A 17630-nucleotide genomic window follows, 5' to 3' on the forward strand; every position below is an offset into this window, starting at 1 on the left:
AGAAAGACTTAATGGAGTAATAAGCATATAATCAGAGGGAAAACGGGTTATACCTCAAAGGAATCACTGAGAGAACACTAAGATGCTTGGCTTCCTTCCCTTCCTCTTGATCTACTCCACTTCCTTCTCAAATCCTTCAAGAACACACAAAAATGCTTCAACTCTCAAGGAAATAAGCTTTGAACGAGGGTTGGGAGCTCTGAGGGTGAATGGGGGCTGGCTTGGGCCGGACATGAGGCTTAAATAGGGTGAAAACCCCTGAAACTTAGGGTTTCATCCAACAGCGGTGACTCGCCGAGTTCGGAATATGGACTCGCCGAGTCGCCAACTTAAACATGTCCCGGGTCCCGACTCTACTCGGCGAGTCGGACCTATGACTCGCCGAGTCCAAGGCTAAAAGAAAAGAGAATACTCAAATAAGATTTACGTACCAGGAACCAGGTGCTACACTTGTGTTTTGAAAAGTGTCAAAACTTGCCCTCAAGTTTTGGTATTTAAATTTTGATTAAAAGGTTTGATTTTGAAATATTTAAATTCTAAACCCAAATGTTTTGAAATGTTTCAAAACTTGCCCTCAAGTTTTGGAATTTAAAAGTTGATTAAAAGTTTAAAAAAGGAGTGTTAAATTCTAAAACCCTAGTATTGTTTTGAAAAGTTCAAATCACACCCTTATGGTTTTATTAATTAATTAAGTTGTATAATTAAATGAGATTTAATAAATCAATATAATTTTTGGTTTACAATATAATTGATTTAAAAGTATAATTATTAAATTTGACCACCTAGTGTTTTAAAAGTGTAAAATACACCCTATACTATATATAACATTAAAAGTCTAACATTATATATATATATATATATATATATATATATATATATATATATATATATATATATATATATGTATGAGTAAAAGTCAGTCTTACCGTTAGTAGGCCTCATTCACGAAGCTGGTCTCTAAGGGGTGTCTAAGGAAATTGCCTATAAAATGGCGATTGAATGGGTATCCACTCTTACCCACCGCACTCTTGACTAGTGGAGGGTCGTTAGCCCAATGGGTAGGATAGGACAGAAACCTTCCATTATAAGTATAATGAAGTACAAAAGCAACTAAATGTTTTTACAAAATTCTCAATCATAGTTACTTTAGGCAAAAGTGAATTGATGCAATTCCATGAAATTACACTTTGTGCCCTTGTAAAGACGTTAGTGGAGCGTGTGTGGTTAACCGGCACACTAAATGGTTCTAAGAAAATGTAGCAAAGGGTGACTCAATGTTTTTCATAGTTCGGTGGAGCGTGTGTGGTTAACCGGCACATCGAATAGATGACTGTAACATGTGGGGGCACCATGTAAGTTTGCATGGTTATTCACACCCGCTTTGTGATCCTCGGTATCCCAGTCACAAACTCGAGGGGCATATCGAGATTTAAACATCATTGAAAAGTTCAATGAATCTCAAAGGATCTAGGAGTTTTCAAAGCATTTAAAACTTAATCAGTTTTTCGTTTTTCATGGTGGAAAATTAGTGAATCGTCATTCACTTACCTTCAAATATTCTGCAACTAGATTACGACATCCCTTTTCTAGGTTGTAGCGTATTGTTTTGGGTCCTAGCCTTAATATCTCATTTGGGTGATTTCTTAAGGACTCAATCAATCAACTAACTTGAATTTATTTTCTCCCGTTTTGTAGATGTCAAAGTACGACAACTATGGTCTTCCCAAATCCCATGGAACAAGCATTCCACATGAAGATGATATTCCACGATTCAATCGAGGAACAAGAGATCATGCTTCACTTCATCCACCTCCTCCAATTATTCTCCCTAACCCACAAAATCGAAGAATTGAAAGGTTTAATGTTACTAAAGCCCTGTTGGAAATGAAACATGAAGATGGTAAACCCGTGTGTGCCCACGTTATAGGAATGAAATCACACATCGATAGGTTGATAATGCTGGGTGCGTCATTCCCTAATAAGTTGGTTGTGGACTGGGTTCTGCAGTCACTCCCTGAATCATATAATGAGTTCAAAAGAAAGTATCATATGATGGATCATGACGCAAGCCTCATTGACTTAACTTACATGCTCATTGCTGCTGAATCAGAAATGATTTGGCATGGCAATGGAGCATATTTGTTAGGAAACTCAACCAACCATGCTTCCGAGGACATTCTAGGAGAACCCACCTGCGTTTGCTGCCAAGAAAAAGGGCGTTGGATACAAGTCTGCCCTAAAAGCCTGAAGAGTCCAGAAGATGGGAGAGTCAAAGAGTATGGTTGTGCTTCAGTTAAAATCCACTATCTAACTCCATTAAGTTCCTATTCATTGATTCTTAATACATAATGTGATCAGATTGCATTTGAATGTTTTGCAGGATCAGTGAAAAGAGAGGAAGTTTGATGGAAAAGCAAGATGAGTCTGATCATGAAGAGATGGATCTCGATCACATGGATTCGAAGATTAGATTTTGAGCTTAGAAAGTTATGATAGAGTTGTTAGGAATATTTGATTACATAGTTATTAGTTGATTTTGCATTGTAAGGACAAATGTTTTCTGCTGCTTTTATGAATAAAATAAATTTGTTGTTTGACGTATTTATTTATGTATTTATTTCCTTGCAATGAAATCGTTATGAAAAATTGATGTTTGCATATTTCTGTTGGATTAATGTCTAAGTCCATAACTATAATTGGTAAGACTTGACCCGACCCGGCATGGTCCATTTGGGTTGCATACCATCATGCACTTGGATGAGAGAAATAAGACACTTATGGTTATTAATATATTATAAGTTCTAGTATATTAATAATAAGAATAATAAGATTATTTAATTAGTATTGATCAAGAATTAATCTAGGATTAATTAAGTGATCAAAAGAAGACTAATTAAATATATGGGTTGATTGTGTAAATCATACATACTTGTATAGTGGGCTAATGCTCCATGGATAATCAAGTTGGGCTAAAGCCCATAGGATGGTCCATGGATGCTCCATGGTGTATTTGGACCCATGGATCATGGAAATGAAAGGCCATGTCAATTAGGGTTTACATGGTGTAACCCTAACTATATAAGCATCTTATTCTTGACCAAAATCGGCCACTAGTGTGTGAAAAGAAAGGGCTAGCCGATTTTGATGAGTGTAGAATTCTCTCAAGTCATTCCAAGTGTTTTGATGATTGTGATTCCATTTGAGGTGTCACACTTCGGGCACTAGGCACTCAAGCTTCATGAAGACTTTCTACATCAAAGAGGTATGTATTCTATCTTGCTATAGTTATTGTTTTGTATGCTAGATTAGGATAATACCTTGGAAGTTCTTATTTGCATGTATAATAGAGAAAACATAGATCCAAGGTATTTAGGGTTGCATGTACACTTAGGAGTGTTAGAATGCTCATAACCCAACAATTTCTACAACAAATGGATGTGATTCTTAATTATGTTAATGTCAAGAATTTACCAAATAGGGAGAGTTTCTTATCGCCCAAGTTTCAAGTGGACAGAAACATGGAATCATGCAACAAGTATTGGATGATTAATGAAAAACTTTCACATTTCGGAAAATTAGACTAATTCGTTGACAAAATGTCAAGTGAAGGACTAGGAGATAGAGTACACAAGGTTGTGTATTAATCAAGTCCACCACAAGAGTAACAAAGATATTCGTCATGATTTACTAAGGTTAAGTAAATATGATTACACTTATGAGATTAAGTGTAATTCTTAGTTGATTTAAAGATCTTAAATTAATAGCAGAACGAATAAGAAGAATCAAGAAGGCAGAAGGATAAAAGTTTCTCTATTCTAAGAAGAAAGGAGAGTACCTTTTATTATGTTTTATGACAGGTCTTAATGATTAAGAACCATATCACAATTGATCCTCTAAATGAGTCTTAGTACAATTTTGTGTCTGAGAAGAGGAATCAAGAATTGAAGAAACGGTTAAAATCAAGAAGTCAATCATACTTCGTTCCGAAACAAGTCTTAGAGTTAAGATTGTGACATTGAGTGACAAGTCTTAAGAAGGTTTATAACATTCATCAAATGTGGAGAGTTGTGATGTCTTGGATAAGACAAACACCAACTAGGACCAATTTTATGAAGTGTTCTGTCTTGATAAAAGCTACACTAACTCTTGAATATTTGTTTGTCAAGAAATGTTTATTGACAAGAGAATCTTATATGTCAAGGAGTCAGTGGGAGTCTTAATGGTCTTGAAAAGGTTCAAGAACTTACCAATAATAAACCTTATCGAGCATCACTAGCACACGAGTTGAGGTCTACAACCTATCGTGTTGACACTATCTGGTTTCTATGAAATTCCAATTGAGTTAATTATGAATGTGAGTTCCATGAGTTCTCATTTGAATGCATAAAAGGCAAGGACCTTGATCAACGAAAAGTACAATGATAAGAAAGGGTGAGCTGCTTAACTACTTGGAAGACATGGTGGGCAGCCGTGTTACCATAAGATAAGAGTTCAAGGTTAAGAAAATTTCTGTCCATAAGGGTTTGGATTTGTCGCAAACTATGGTTTTGACAAATTCGCATGGATAAGAACAAATACACCATTAAAATCTAAGTGTCATAAGATTCCCTCTTTCATGAAGATGACTGTGAGGAAATGCTTTCACTAACAGAGATTTTAAGAAGATAGCGATTGTAAAATTGTATTCTCAAATTTGATTTTGGTTACGGTATCCCTTTCCATAATTTGAATTGTGAGATTTGGCAATTAGTCTGAATTGTTTAGACACACATATGAGCTATCTAATGCAATGGTGTATAAGACTAAGAGGCTTGATAAAAGATTATCAAAGCATTAAGTATTAGAAATACGAACTTAAGAAATTCAATAGGTATTGTTTTTCTGAAAGTTAAGCTGTTTTTGAATACATGTCAAAGCTAGTGTGAGCATAAGTGTTATGTTTATAATAATCATCGTGATAGTGGGAGCATAAATGTTATGCTTGTATGATTATTAAGGAAAGTATTGCAAGATAGAAATATTAATTATAGAAAACAAGAGTTATACTTTACAAAGTCATAAGGATTGAATAGTTGTTTTGCTATAATTAAGGGAGAGAATATTGTACTTCATTTCAAATCTAAAGGCTTAGGTTGTGGAATGTTAATAGATTTAGTCAAAGATAGATAGTGTTTTCTTAAGTTTCGATTATGATTATGTTATCCCTCTTCATAGTTCGAATTGTAAGAACGAGACATATAAAATATTATGGCAGAAGATTGATAAAGTATCATATCTTTATGTAAGACATTATGCATCGTGTCCTATACGCTTCGGGTCTAGGATCGATTGCAAATGCTATAATATTTGACCATTCTAAAATTTTCCAAATATCTAGCGCATTTAGAGGGAAAATGGACTAGAATTGGTTTTTGACTAAGATAATTAAACAACCATCAAAGGACGATCCAAAGCTTGCTAAGGATTGGTCGCTTGTGAGTAGTTGGAAGTATGATATTGGATGGAGCATATCGACATTATTATGAATAGATCAGATTCTATTAAGAATAAGTTGTCATATGGTAAGTATGGAAAGGTTTCCATATTGGGAGTTGGATATTGAGAATCTATGTCTAGATTAGAAACTTTTATGCAAAAGGATGTTCAAAGGAATGTACTTTGATTGAGAGACATCACATCTATGGAATTGTCCTGTAACAATTTCCGATAGAGAGTTTTGTAATTCATTGGCAATAATCATTATGACCTTAGTGCAGTGACATTACAAAAGGATCATTGCATAAAATCTTAGAATCTAACGTATTCTATAAGTAGCAAGAATTTGATATTCTTACACTTGTGATAAGGATTGCGAGTTGTGAAATGAGTGTGATTGGAAATGTCTTCATTTGACCTATTTCACAAAGTAAGGACCATAGGTAAACATTGTGTGCATGCTAAGAGCATGGGACAAGTATAGTTATAATTCAAATAAGAAGTTGATTACCCGAAACAACAAATAATGAGTAATCGATATGGTGATAAATAAAAGGTGTTTTATTTATACTCAAAGGTTTGAAGCCATATGGGATTAGTAATATTCTTGTGTTTCACTTTGCATGTTTTGACTTCCTGAATAATTTAATTGGTTCAGAACAGTCAAGCTATTCAAACGGACCACAGTCGTTCATATGTTGGAAGTAGGTATGAATGAAGATTGTCGTGAATTGGTGTGTGGATTGTCTAAAGTGTATTAGACATAAGCAATTATTTGTTGCAACGTTCATGAGTGCTTATGAATATGATTTGAGCATTGGATTAAACCCACGCTCACTTGGATCACTTCATGGATTTTATCACGAGTGATAGGTGAGACGATAATATCTTATATTCTTGAAACCAAGATGTGTGAGTTGTATCTTGCGAGTCGATTACTAATTGATAATATGTAAACACACCAGTAACTTGGTGTTATAAAACATATTGTTTTGTGTAATTCGGTAAGTGAGTGCAAGCGAGCATTGAGTCAAAGTTTATTCGTTCCTTTTATCCAAAGTAGGATAAAAGTGATATCTTTGGGCCCATCGATGAGTTAGTGATGGCACCTAAGCGCTTTACCAAGTCAGGACTAAATTGATGTGTTCAATTGTAGTCTGTTGTCAGTCATCATAAATCGGAAGTCAGGAAATAGTATAGAGGGAATGATTAAGTTCATGTCTCATATCTGTACGATATGTAGAATGGAGGAATATATGATCCCTTATCTAAAGGACACGCGTATCTGATAAGACCAGAGTTGACAGCGGCTTTCGAAAGCTATGATTGCAGATCAGGATCTGAAGGTCGTACACAGAATAGTTATTAGACTTATCCAAGTGGGAGACTGTTGGATCAGTGTCTAAGTCCATAACTATTTTGGTATGTACTTGACCCGATGGTGCATGGTCCTTTTAGGTTGCCTTCACCAAAGCAACATGATAGGATGAATAATGGAGAGAAAGGATTAATTATGATTTATTAATATATTATGAGAATGATATATTAAAGGAGAAATCATATTGTTTAATTAATATTAGTCAATAATTAATTAGGAATTTATTTTGTGGCTAAAAGACATTAATTGAACTTAAGGGACTAGAACTGTTAATTGGGTGATAGTTGAATATTGAGCTAATGGACTCCATATTAACAGGGTGGATGAATTCTATGGGGAAACCCATTAGAAATCGTCCTAGGCCTTTAACGAAGGAGTCCATGGGTTGCTTAGGGCTTAAGCATCCAAATTAGGGTTTCCTTGTTAGATAACCCTAATAGCCTCACTATTTAAAGGACCCTTAAGGCTCAAAAACGTGGTGAACTTGTTGATTAGGGTTTCCACACATTTTGGGCAGCCTCCACTCTCCTTATTCTTCATCCTCTTGCTCTTGGTGTTTGTGAACCATTAGAGGAGTGACAATTGTGACTCTAAGCTTTCTAAAGTCATTACAAGGAGGATTTGAGATTGTTATTGCTACATAACAATCAAGGTAATATCTTAAACCCATTATTATGTTAATATTGATTATCATATGCTAGATCTAGGGTTTAAAGTCTTGGATGAATTGCATGTACAATAGAGAAACCTAGATCCAAGCATTAGGGTTTGTATGAGCCTATAGGATGTTCTTATGGCTAAAACCCATCAAATATAAAGAGGAGTTGTTACTTTTTCTATGGGCTAACACTTTCATCTTCCTTCAAATTGAAAGAAAACACCACAAAGAGCTCAACACTCAACAACGGAGGCTAGGTTTAGGTTTTCTAATCTTAAGAGGGTGATGGACACTGATAAGAAACCCTAGGTTCAAGGTAGTCAGGTTTAAAATGGAAGAAACACTAAAAGATCTTGGGCTTGGGGTAGAATAGCTACCATGCCATGGCAATCCAATAAAACTTGCATTCATTTATTCAATTCCATGTCATGGGCATCTTTGCACCAAGTCGTGGCAAAGAGTTTTTCCAAAACTCCACCCTTAGTCCATGCTAAAGGGACAGCTTGTGACAACCGAGAGGATTCTATCACTAATCTCCGTTAGGAAAAAGTAAGAAAATAGATGTAATAGCTTAATATTGTAATATTTCATTTTGAGATAATAAAACTCAAATGTTTTGTTACATTTATTTATTAAAACGACTATTAGGCTAAAAAAAATAAGCTCCAAAAAGTTGTATTGTCATCTAAGTTGGTTAACATATTCAGAAAGTACTAGTTAACGTAATCCTAATGACATAAGACTCGTAAAAATATGACTCCAAAGGAAATATTTATGGATTTTATAAAAATAAAAATCAACCGTGTAATTAATATTAATTACCTCAAAACGGTACTTAGAGATTGATTGGCTTTTGGCTAAAAGTGCAAAAAGAAGATTCATAGTACTCCTTAAGATAAAAACCTTAGGACAAAGAATGCCAAAACAGGATCTGTATGAGAGAGATATGACTTTTGTAAAATCATTTATTTTTATCCCCGTTAGGCACAAAAATGAACGTCAAAACTAGCTAAAGAAACCTAAAGGAAAGTTGTTGAACTCCTTGAGATCATCACATAGATATATGGAGGGTTTAGATCGAAACTCACATGAAGAAGTTATGATTTTTATAAAATCATTTTGTGCGGGTGAGGTGTGCATCTATGTCTGTCGCACACCTGACACTGGATTTCGAGTAGATTGTGAGTATCATGGCCAATTAGGGTGGTGGCATGTTGTAACATTCGTAATTTGGTATGTTTCCCTTTTATCCCCTTAATGCAAAATCTTTATCTTTTTGTCCCTACCCAGTACGCGGGGCATACTCCATGAGTACACTTAGCGTACTAGCTCTTTTTTGGACACGAGATTCACCTACGTACGTAGGGCATACACGGAGTATGCATGGCATACATAGTACATGGGTAAACCTAAATTTTAGGGTTTTCACCAAATTTAAGAAACTTATACCACCTTAAGGCATTCTATTGATCATCCTCCATCACTCTTTACCCTAAAATGAAACCCTAAGTGCTTTTGGAGAGTTTTGAGTTTGAAATTTAGATTTGGTGTTGTTTTTAGTGAAGAAGAAGAAGAAGACGAAAACTAGTTGGTTGCTTGGGAGTAGCTTGGGCTTGTAGATCCAGGGTCATCTTAATCTTAGCAAGTCATTTGAGGTAAAAAGCTGCCATCTTGATGTTTCTTTAGGCTAGATCCAAAGTAGGGTGTTGTTTATGCATTTTTGGTTATTTTGAGCTAAATTTGAGCTTTTGATCTACTCCAGAAGCCATGGATGTTATATCATAGATATTGAGGTCCCTTGTTCATAAGAATGTAATATTTATGAGAGATTTTGGTCCATGAAACTGTTAAGTTCTTATTATGCTTCTTTCGAAGTATTAGGTCCCATTAAGTCATGCATGGTGTAAAGTTGCCAACTTTACGTATTAAGTCAATATTTAGGATCATATATGGGAGCTTGGATTATTAGATTAATGGATTAAGCGCTTACTGGGTTAGATGGGTAATCTGGGGAGTATGCGGGGCGTACCCAGCTGGTACGTTACGCGTACTGGCCTCAGAAGTAGTATGTTAAGCGTACGAACTGAGTGCACCCCGCCTACTCAACAGATTAACCTTCGGTTTGACTTCCTCGTGTTTGGGCCAAGTAAAAAAAAGAGTAAAATGGTCTTTTACTCTGGATATTAGGAGATTAATCTAGATTATTGATTGGATATTATTTGATGATGATAGCACGGGGATTCAACAGACCAACAGACTGAGATTTTATCAGAGAGATTTTGCAACTTACAGTGAATTTCCTCACTGTGTTTAGCGGTTCGAAGGTATCAATGTCAGCTCATGGTTTATTATGATTAGGATGCTAGTTGTCTGTGTGACTCTTGCATGTGTTATGTTTATATATATATATATATATATATATATATATATATATATATATATATATATATATATATCGGGTGAGGCATGATGATTATTTGTATGTTATTTATCTTTGTGATAATTGCATGTGTTTATAAGATTAAATGTTTATATGTTGTATGTATATCGGGATGTAAGGCTTGAACTATCTAGTGAGGTGTTGAAGTATGTTTAGGTCTAGGTAGTGTAGATGTTGAAGCTAAGCACTTCGAATGTATGTATTATGTAAGGCAGTTTTAAAGGTAGAAGCTTAAATGTTTAGCGCTTATAGATAGGGTAAACTACTAGAAAAACGGCCTTTTACGTCGCGCAATGCAGGTCGTAAAACTCTTAAACGACGCAAAAATGCATGTCAAGGAAGGCCCTGTCATAAAGAGAGACGACACGCTTTTGCGCATCGTCTATTTACGTCGTGCATCTATGGCGCGCATTTATGACACGCATTTACGACACGCAGTTATGACACGCAATACATATCAAGGAAGGCCTTGTCATAAAGAAAGATGACACGTATTTGCGTGGCGTAACCTTACGACGCGCGGGTTTATGACACGCAATGCATATCAAGGAAGCCCCTATCGTAAATGAAGATAACATGCATTTGCGTGTCATAAACTTCAGTAACCATTTTCGATATGCTTTTACGACGCGTCTTTACGATACTCATTTACGCATAATACAAAAATATTTAAACAAATATATACCAATCATCCAATAACATCATGTCAAAAAATTGTAATACATTGATATTAAGGGGATCTAATTGTACATTGTTATTAAGTGGTTTTCTCTAACTATATAACCTAATACTATATTGCTATTAAGGGACACCTTCAGCAATGTAATGCTATACAAACTAAAAAGTTATACACAAATATGATAAACATCAAAGTCCAACTAAGTAGAGTTGCATCTTGCCTTTCATAATTCTTTAAGACTGATGAACCCCTGCTCCGATAATTCTTTTGACCTGATCAAATAAAAGTCAAAAAATTAATATGCTAATATAACTATTAGAAGAATAAAACATGGAATGTTAGTTGTAAAAGATGAAGTTACCCTTTTCTCCATCCAAAGAATGTGGAACCGCACTTAATGTGTCTGCTGATATGTTTGTTCGGCAAAAAAGACTAATCAACGCATCTAGTACCTGAAACCACACATTTAATATAAGATAATCCAAAATATTTATTTAATACACACAAAATTATGCATAAAATGCGAGATAAAAAAAGTATAAACAACAAGAAAACATTCATTTTTATGACATACATTATAGGTTGCAAATAGTGTACACATATGAAACACACACGAAAAAGATGCGATAGAGGGTATTTAGGTAATTACCCTCTCTAGTTATTCTTTCGTTGCCTTATCTCACGCATTACTTCAACAGGGTACTTGCATCACACTTTCTCCTGCATCATAATTGAAGTCAAAGTAAGACATTTCTTGTTCCAAACTATATGAAAAAAGTCAAAAACAACTAGACTATAAGAGCAATATGTATTATAATTGTGCACTCTGATTTGTACAATAAAAAAGTGTATACATTAAGCCTACTGTAGATGGGATCACGTATAAAAATTTATTGTTTACCTAATAGTCATTACCAATTGTAAGTGAAAACGACAAAAGTATTAAAAAACTAAAATGCTTAAATAAAATTTATTAAAAGTGAAACAATTATATCTGATAACATAAATAATAAGTTAAATTAGACTTAATATGAATTGGTATGTTTAAAGGGATTTTTATTAAAAAAATTATTAACCACTTACTGAATCAAGTAAGACAAGAAATGGCAAAGGTTTATGGAATTGAACCGAATGAGGTGCGTGGAAGTCAGACAACAGTTTAAATCCAAATAAATTGGATTACCGATCAGGATTTACATACTTCATGTAGAAGATTACCCATCAGGATTTACATACAGATCAAAGGTAACTATTTCATCAACAAATAATAGTTGAACTACAAGAACTTACTGACCACCTTCACAACATTCGAGCTACTTTGCATGACATTATGCACATCAACAAGAACTGAAAATTTGAATCATGCAACCATTAGATTCACATAAACCAGAAATCCTAATAAACTAGATCGGACATTTCCTTTAAAATATCATTGAGAAAAATAATGAAAATACTTGCATGAATACAAGTTCCTACTCTCCTTTTTGTCCTGAAAGGAATTGACAGAAAATGAATTTATGTAAACAAGCTAAGAAGTGATCTTTTAATTTAAAACAATGTTACTTTGAACCTAAAGGAATCACAACATAGGGGCAATTTGGTCATAGTTAAAGGAATCACAACAGAGGGGTTGTTACAATGGAGTGCATGTAGGGGCTACTTTGGAGGGTTTTGAGTGCATGTATAGTTTTGGTGTTCCTACAATAGAATGCTATTTAGATTCCTTATTACCATTTACATTACTTATTAACCTATTTTTGTTGGTTGATAAAGTTTGATGCTAGATATGATAAAGTATAGTCCTGCAAGGGAATATTTGATGCTGGAAATGAGAAAGTATTATTTACTGTTATACTACTCCTCAGCTGAAGGATACCCTTTTTCGTACAAGTGGATAACAATAATTGTCAATTATTAAAGATAGAAAAAAAAGTATAAATTGAAGGTAAAATAGTAATTTTCACAAAATATTTGATAATTGGGATAGTAAGTAAAAGTAAATATAAACCATGGTAAATAACATTTCTTCTATCTGACTATAATTCGGGCTTCCAACACTCAAAGCAAATCAATTAAAAAACCTATGCATAAAAAAAATTGAAGCAAAATTAGTATAATCAGAGCAATATAGCAACAACCACACTCTACAAAATAAAATTATATATGTAGGCCTAATCGTTTAATGTTTTCTACCAATTGTAGAATTGTTTGGGATTGTATCATTGATGATTTTAGTAATAGGAAACATTTTGACCAATGACCAAAAAATTTAATGCCCATTTAAGTAGAAGATTATTGAACAAAAAGGGCAAAAACGTAAAATGGTCAATGTACTTACAATTTTTGAAAAATATGGACTTGGAATCCCTACAACCATTGATCTAAAGTCTAAACAATGTAGTCACTTGAAGTGGAGAATTGAATTCTGAATTTGGAAATGCAACATCATTGTTGAATTCATCACAAGATTGTAAAATATCTATAATTCAAACAAATATAATCTCATTATTATCTTTTGGGATATCAAGATGATGTTGATTGTAGGTAAATTTACAAAAAAGGACATAATTGACCTTGATTAATTCCCTCTTCAGATGTTATCATATTTACATCACCAACAAGTATAATCTCACATTTTTACCTTTCTCCTATAACACTGAAATATCATCAATCCCTATGGAATTTAGTCAGGCAGTTAGTAGGCATACATCCTTATCCTATAAATATATTCTAATGTTACTGTTAGACTACTCATCTTGGAAAAAGAGTGAAGTAGAACCAAAACCCAGATTAAGAACATCAAGAAAAATAAAAATAAGAACGCAAAATCCAGAAAAGTATCCCTTATCAGGATAGTTCTTTCCAAGATTTCTCAGTAGATTCAAGTTTCTTCAGTAAAATCGCCACCAAAACCATAGGTATCAATAGTATAAAGCAAAATATAAATAAACCCTTATCTTGTACTTATAAAAGAATGTCAATGTTCAAAAAAAAACTAAAATGATTAAAATGTCTTTTGTTTATCCTCTTAATTCTCTATTGGCTTGAATAAACATCTAATCAGACCTAAAATCATCTTCTATACTCTAAAACGTAATTAATTTAGAAGATCCTAAGAATTTGATAGATTCTAAATGGAGGTTAAGTTAATTAATAACGAGAGATAAATCATGTTTAATCAGAAGGGAAAGTTAATTAACGACAACATACCTGGGACTCGATCCCTATAACAATTGGCTCCAAAAACAATTTTTGGAGAGACAGGTATGAAATGGAACGCAAAAAATGAATCTCCATCTAAATCCGATCCCTCCTTTATCCTCTCAATTTGATCTCCTGCGCCTGCTCATTTTCCTTCTATCTTTGTCACTTAATCTTTTTTCTTTATCTTCTGCCGATGTCGATGAATCTAGTTGCTTTTGTGTCGCCTCGTGGTAGATATGCCGCCGCTTTCATAAGAAGAGATCAAAGTTGAAGACGATGGAGATAAAGAGATAGAATATTAGGTATGCATTAGTTCACAAGGCGGGGTACTTCAAATTTTTGGGTATTTCGTGTTCCTTCTTAGCTATATCAAAGATGGGGGGGGGGATGCGCATATTAAAAATTATAAAACGACATTTCTACACGACGACTTTTTCATTTAGGTGCCTTCCGTGTTTTTATTTTTCTTTTTGTTGGACACAAATTTTAGGGCACGCAAAAATGCATGTCCGCTATCGTTCAAATTTTAGAAAACGGAACATTATTTTTAGGATGCACAAAAAATGTGTATTGTAAATTAGTTCATTAGTGTGTGTCGTTGTTTGTGTGTCGTAAAAGGTTTCTTTTCTAGTAGTTATAAGTATAGGAGTTGAGAGTAGCGTTTGAGCTTTTGAGCTTTTACTCTCTTGTGTTCCTATATACTTGTTCAGGCGTAATCAACGAGTGAAACATAATTTATTTACATCTATGTTCTTAAAGCTTTCTGTTCTTGATTTCGTTCTTAGTACTCGATTCAAACACACTACATTTGGTATACACTCAGTCATTTCTTGTTTTCTTGTCTTTTCAAAAAAATTTGAATCACTCTTTCTGATTCAATTGATTTCCACACTTCCGATTAATAAAATATGTTCTTATTGATTGATTTGTTTCGATTCTACAATCGTTTGATAGATCGAGTGTTTTCTGTACAATTTCTGATAGATTCATCCGCTAAATCTCTTTTTCTAAATCTTATCATCACTTTTTTCCGTAGAAAAATGGCGAATTTCAACATGAACACAAAGTCTAGCTTTTTTTTATTTACTTGGATCTTACACAAAGATTCCAATGCTTATTCCAGCGTACTACGAGCAATGGCCAGATCGCATGGAGGATTATCTCAACAGAATTGACGAGGATCTATGGAGATGTGTTACTCGTGGGAATTACCGTCCATATATGTTTGATCAAGTCAGAATAGCAAGTTCAACATCTGCTATGGCATCTCAAAAGGATAAGTATGAAGCAAATGATAAGAAGTGTCTTCATGAAATTCATGGTGCTCTTCCACCAGTTTTTTACAATTTTCTTCGAGGTTGCAATACTGCTAAAGAGATCTGGGATACTTTGAAGGAAAAGTTTCAAGGAAGTGAGAAGACGAAGAAGCGTTCAGTGAAGCAGTGTTTACCGGAACTTGGAGAATTCAAGAAAAATGAAACTGAAACCATCGAACTCTACTACGATCTTTTGAATGAGTTGATATTTAAGTGCAACCATTATGGAGTTACATGCTTAACTCTTGAATACAATCTTACATTTATGATGGGATTGTGAAAAGAGTGGAGGAATACCAACTTAATCATAAAAACTCAGCAAATCTTCGATGACTATTCATTGGGAGATTTGTATAATGTGCTCAAAGCTCATGAGGGTGAAATCAATGAGATTGCTGAAGAAGGGAAGATGAGCCCGGGAGGTCCACTAGCCTTGATGCTGAAGGTGTCAACAAAGGACTCTGAGACTAAAGTTGCTGAGCAAGTTGGTTTTGAAGATGAAGGATTCTTGATGAATTCGGAGGATGAGGTTGTAACTTAATATTCCAACAATAAAGTGAAAAAGTTCATTAAGAAGCCTTTCAATTTGAAATAAAAAAGCATTAATGAATTCAAGGGTAACACTTCATCTGAAAAGTAATGGGAGTGGAGTCGAAGGAAGACAAGAAAGAAATTAAGAGTATGGTTGAGAAGGCTGTGAATAAGTTGAAGAGAGATTCAGGGTACGATTGTAATTACTGTAATGGTGAGAATCAACTTATAGTAGATTGGAGGCTGAGAAAGAAAGAGGAGAAGAAGGAGAGAATTATATATGAAGTATATTATGTCGAAATGTTGGAAAAGGTGAGAGTAAGGACCAATGGATTGTCACTGGTCACGAAGGGATGTGTTGAAGGGGATGGAACCTACCAGATATGGTCATCTAGTTCCGACGATGAAGAGATGAGAAACCCTACCCATGGTGCAATGTATGGACAATTCAAAGAGGGCAGTTTAAAAGAGGAAAACGTAACTGGGAGATGTTTCATATCAATAGGAGCATACAAGTCTCCAATGACATCGAAGGTACGTTCCCTTCTTGAATCTTTTAACATTCCTTCAAGTTCTTATCTTACTGTTTTATTTGATTTTGATGATACACTCTCTTATGTTAATAAAATGCTAATCTATGTTAGTAGCGAAGCTGATAGATCAAAAACTTTGTTGCTAGATACTCAAAAACACTTGTGGTCTAAGAAGGGTCAAATAGATAGTCTAGAGCTACAACTGCATAATATTATTCTAGATAGGGATTTGGTTAGGGAAGATAATATTTTGCTAATGAAACAGAAAAATATTTGATGTAATAGTGCTAAGAGGTTGTATGCAACACTAACTGAACGTCATCATTCTTCGGACATATGCAAAGAGCAACATAGGATGTTATTGCCGTTCTTAGTATACGATAGTGAGAAAATTGATTCAACTTCCTATGATTGCGAAAAGAAAACATCATAATTTAATAAAGTGCCTAATGATTCTTATGCTTATGGAATTGTTAGAATTGATGAATGCTTGAATGCTAATGAATTAGTTCATATTGTGTATGAGACTCTTACTAAAACTGAACAAATCAAAATTTTGAACATGACTAAGACTTCGACTTTAGACTCTTAATAAAATTTTGTTGATATTGAAGATTATTCTTACAATATCAGTGAAATTAAGGAAGAGGAAATTGTTGACTGTTCTCAATTATCTATCATTAATGTCACTTCGATGGCCAACTCAATCGTCTATCTGAATTTCGAAAAGGTGATTAAAGATAAAGGTTCTCATTATCTTGAATCCAACTCAATCCTCTATCTGAATTTCAAATGCATCGATGAAGTTGTGTGCCCAAATCAAGTGTTAGTTACCACTGAAAATGGTGACAAAGTGAATCCTGAAATCAACAAAATAGTTGAGGAAGACAACAAAGCTACAACAAATGAAGGATTCTTCTCTAACCAAAGCATGGTTGAAAATACTATAAACAAGAACTCAACAACTTTTCAAAGACAAAAACCGAAACAAATTTGGGAAGTAAAATCTGAAATATCAAAAATTGATGTTCAAAAAAATGAAATTTTTTTGCAAAATCAAAAGACAAAGTCACAAATATTCAATGAGAATGTTCAAAAAGTTGGAAAAGAGGAAGGTGTTTAGATGTCAAAAGCACGAAACAAAGTCTATTGGAAAAATGTCAAGACTTTTCAAAAACAAAAAGTTTTTATGCAAAAACCATCTGAACAAGTTAAGAAGTTTTCTCAAAATAAGACCTTTGTTCAAAATACGTCCACTCAAAAGCAAAATGATTTTATAAAAGGTCAATCTAATATCCACAAACCCGTTCGAACTCTAATTGTTCAAACATAAAGAAATGGGAATTTTGTTCAAAATCAACGTCCAAGGACTTTTGTTTCAAATCGTCAAAATGAGAGGTTTTATCTAAACAAAAT

This window comes from Lactuca sativa, chromosome 8 (assembly GCF_002870075.4).
Source record: "Lactuca sativa cultivar Salinas chromosome 8, Lsat_Salinas_v11, whole genome shotgun sequence".
NCBI classification, from domain to species: Eukaryota; Viridiplantae; Streptophyta; class Magnoliopsida; order Asterales; family Asteraceae; genus Lactuca; species Lactuca sativa.